The sequence below is a fragment of the Arachis stenosperma genome, chromosome 5 (genome assembly GCF_014773155.1).
Source record: "Arachis stenosperma cultivar V10309 chromosome 5, arast.V10309.gnm1.PFL2, whole genome shotgun sequence".
Lineage (NCBI taxonomy): Eukaryota > Viridiplantae > Streptophyta > Magnoliopsida > Fabales > Fabaceae > Arachis > Arachis stenosperma.
The window spans coordinates 69,222,512-69,226,542 of NC_080381.1; the positions used below are offsets into that span (position 1 = coordinate 69,222,512).

The 4,031-nt window shown below is 34.0% G+C and overlaps 1 non-coding gene across 1 annotated transcript; it reads right to left on the reverse strand.

Annotated features, from left to right (window-relative positions):
• Positions 1 to 3,441: 3,441 nt before the first annotated feature.
• LOC130984617 (small nucleolar RNA R71) lies at positions 3,442 to 3,545 on the reverse strand. Its single transcript, XR_009088536.1, has one exon. It is a non-coding gene; the product is annotated as a small nucleolar RNA R71 (small nucleolar RNA).
• Between the last annotated feature and the right edge of the window lie 486 nt (positions 3,546 to 4,031).

Here is a 4,031-nt window from a genome sequence, read left to right on the forward strand (position 1 = left end):
TTTTAGGTATTTTTAGTAGGATCTAGCTACTTTTAGGGATGTTTTTATTAGTTTTTATGCAAAATTCACATTTCTGGACTTTACTATGAATTTGTGTGTTTTTCTGTGATTTTAGGTATTTTCTAGCTGAAATTGAGGGACCTGAGCAAAAATCTGATAGGAGGCTGACAAAGGACTACTGATGCTATTGGATTCTGACCTCCCTGCACTCGAAATGGATTTTCTAGAGCTACAGAACTCCAAATGGTGCAATCTCAATTGGGTTGGAAATTAGACATCTAGGGCTTTCCAGCAATATATAATGGTTCATACTTTATTCGAGTTTAGAACTTTTTACTATTGTACTAGGCGTCTAGTCTTTGGATTGATCTTTAATTAGTGTATGCAATTATAGACCTTCATGGGGGCTGGCCATTCGGCCATGTCTGGACCATCACTTATGTATTTTCAACAGTGGAGTTTCTACACACCATAGATTAAGGTGTGGAGCTCTGCTGTACCTCGAGTATTAATGCAATTACTATTGTTCTTCTATTCAATTTAGCTTATTCTTATTTTAAGATATTTGCTGCACTTCAACATGATGAATGTGATGATTCATGACACTCATCATCATTCTCACCTATGAACGCATGCCTGACAACCACTTCCGTTCTACCTTAGATCGAGCGCGTATCTCTTAGCCTCCATTCCGAAAGATCGGAGTCTTCGTGGTATAAGCTAGAATTATTGGCGGCCATTCCTAAGATCTGGAAAGTCTAAACCTTGTTTGTGGTATTCCGAGTAGGATCTGAGATGGAATGACTGTGACGAGCTTCAAACTCGCGAGTGTTGGGCGTAGTGACAGACGCAAAAGAATCACTGGATTCTATTCCGACATGATCGAGAACCGACAGATGATTAGCCGTGCTGTGACAGAGCATTTGAAACATTTTCACTGAGATGATGGGAAGTAGCCATTGACAACGGTGACGCCCTACATACAGCTTGCCATAGAAAGGAGTATGAAGGATTGGAGGAAGGCAATAGAAAAGCAGAGATTCAGAAGGGACAAAGCATCTCCAAACACTTATCTGAAACTCCCACCAATGATTTACATAAGTATCTCTATCTCTATTTTATGCTTTATTTATCTTTATATTCGAAAACCATTATAACCATTTGAATCCGCCTAACTGAGATTTACAAGATGACCATAGCTTGCTTCATACCAACAATCTCTGTTGGATCGACCCTTACTCACGTAAGGTATTACTTGGACAACCCAGTGCACTTGCTGGTTAGTTACACGAAGTTGTGACAAAGTGTGATTCACGTTTGAGAGCTCCAAGTCTTTGGTGCTATTGTTGATGATCACAATTTCATGCACCAAGTTTTTGGCGCCGTTGCCGGGGATTGTTAGAGTTTGGACAACTGACGGTTTATCTTGTTGCTCAGATTAGGTAATTTTCTTCTTATTTTGTTTTCACAAAGTTTTCAAAAATTTTTCAAACTAATTTTTTTCACTGTTTTCGTTTTTCTAAAAATAAATTTTCAAAAAATCCAAAAAAAATTTAATAAAATCATAAAAAACCAAAAATATTTTGTGTTTCTTGTTTGAGTCTAGTGTCAATTTTTAAGTTTGGTGTCAATTGCATGTTCTTAAAATTCTTGCATTATTCGAAAAATTCAGGCATGGTCTTCAAGTTGTTTTTGGTAAGTCTTTGTGTTTGATCTTCATATTTTCTTGTTTTGTATCTTTTGTTGTTTTTCATATGCATTTTTGCATTCATAGTGTCTAAGCATGAAAAATTTCTAAGTTTGGTGTCTTGCATGTTTTTCTTTTCTTGAAAATTTTTCAAAAATAAGTCTTGAAGTTCATCTTGATCTTCAAAGTGTTCTTGGTGTTCATCTTGACATTCATAGTGTTCTTGCATGCATAATTGGTTTTGATCCAAAATTTTCATGTTTTGGGTCATATTTGTGTTTTTCTCTCTCATCATTAAAAATTCAAAAAAATAAAAAATATCTTTTCCTTATTTCTTTCATAAATTTCGAAATCTTTGGGTTGACTTAGTCAAAAATTTTTAAAATAAGTTGTTTCTTGTTAATCAAGTCAAGATTTCAATTTTAAAAATCTTATCTTTTCAAAATCTTTTTCAAAATCAAATCTTTTCTTTTTCCTTTTGTTATTTTTGAAAATTTTTTAAAATTGATTTTCAAAATCTTTTTCTTATCTTTATTTCATGATTTTCGAAAACTTTACTAAAAATTAATGTGATTGATTCAAAAATTTGAATTTGTTACTTTCTTGTTAAGAAAGGTTCAATCTTTAAATTTTAGGATCATATCTTTTAGTTTCTTGTTAGTCAAGTAATCAATTTTAATTTTAAAAATAAAAGCTTTTTAATTTCCTTTTCAAATCTTTTTCAAAATATCTTTTCAATCATATCTTTTTCAAATCATATCTTTTTCAAAATCAATTTCAAAAATATTTTCCAACTTCTCATCTTTTCAAATCTTTTTCAACTAACTAATTGACTTTTTGTTTGTTTCTTATCTTTTTCAAAACCACCTAACTACTTTTCTCTCTCTAATTTTCGAAATTTCCTTCCTCTTTTTCAAAATTCTTTTTAATTAACTAATTGTTTCAAATTTTAATTTTAATTTTATTTCTTCTCTTAATTTTTGAAAATCACTAACTTTTTTTTCAAAAACAATTTTTGAAAACTCTTCTCTCTTATCTCTTTCTATTTATTTATTCATTTACTAACACTTCTCTTCATATTAAAATTCGAACCCTCTCTTCCTCTCTGTGTTCGAATTTTTCTCTTCTCCTTCTTCTATTCTTTTCTTCTTCTACTCACATAAAGGAATATCTATACTGTGACATAGAGGATTCCTCTTCTTTTCTGTTCTCTTCTTTTTTATATGAGTAGGAGAAAGGACAAGAACATTCTTGTTGAAGTAGATCCTGAAACTGAAAGGACTCTGAAGAAGAAGCTGACAGAAGCTAAAGCACAACAATTCAGAGAAAACCTTAAAGAGAATCTCGAAAAAGAAGGAGACATGGCCGAACCCAATAATAATGCAAGGAGGATGCTTGGTGATTATACTACACCTACTTCCAATTTTTATGGAAGAAGCATCTCAATCCCTGCCATTGGAGTAAACAATTTTGAGCTGAAGACTCAACTAGTTGCTCTAATGCAACAAAACTGCAAGTTTCATGGACTTCCATCAGAAGATCCCTATCAGTTTTTAACTGAATTCTTGTAGATATGTGATACTGTTAAGACTAATGGAGTAGATCCTGAAGTCTACAGGTTCATGCTTTTCCCTTTTGCTGTGAGAGACAGAGCTAGAACATGGTTGGACTCACAACCTAAAGATAGCTTGGACTCTTGGGATAAGCTGGTCACGGCCTTCCTGGCCAAGTTCTTTCCTCCTCAAAAGCTGAGCAAGCTTAGAGTGGATGTTCAGACCTTCAAGCAAAAAGATGGTGAATCCCTCTATGAAGCTTGGGAAAGATACAAGCAGTTGATCAAAAAGTGTCCTTTTGGCATGCTTTCAGAGTAGACCATCTTGGATATATTCTATGATGGTCTGTCTGAATTGTCTAAGATGTCACTGGACCATTCTGCAGGTGGATCTATTCACCTAAATTTAAATGCCTGCAGAAGCTCAAGAACTCATTGACATGGTTGCAAATAACCAATTCATGTACACCTCTGAGAGGAACCCTGTGAGTAATGGGACACCTCAAAAGAGGAGAGTTTTTGAAATTGATACTCTGAATGCCATATTGGCTCAGAACAAAATATTGACTCAGCAAGTCAACATGATTTTTCAGAGTTTGAATGGATGGCAAAATGCATCCAACAGTACTAAAGAGGCATCTTCTGAATAAGAAGCTTATGATCCTGAGAACCCTGCAATGGCAGAGGTGAATTACATGGGTGAACCCTATGGAAACACCTATAATTCCTCATGGAGAAATCATGCAAATTTCTTATGGAAGGATCAACAAAAGCCTCAACAAGGCTTTAATA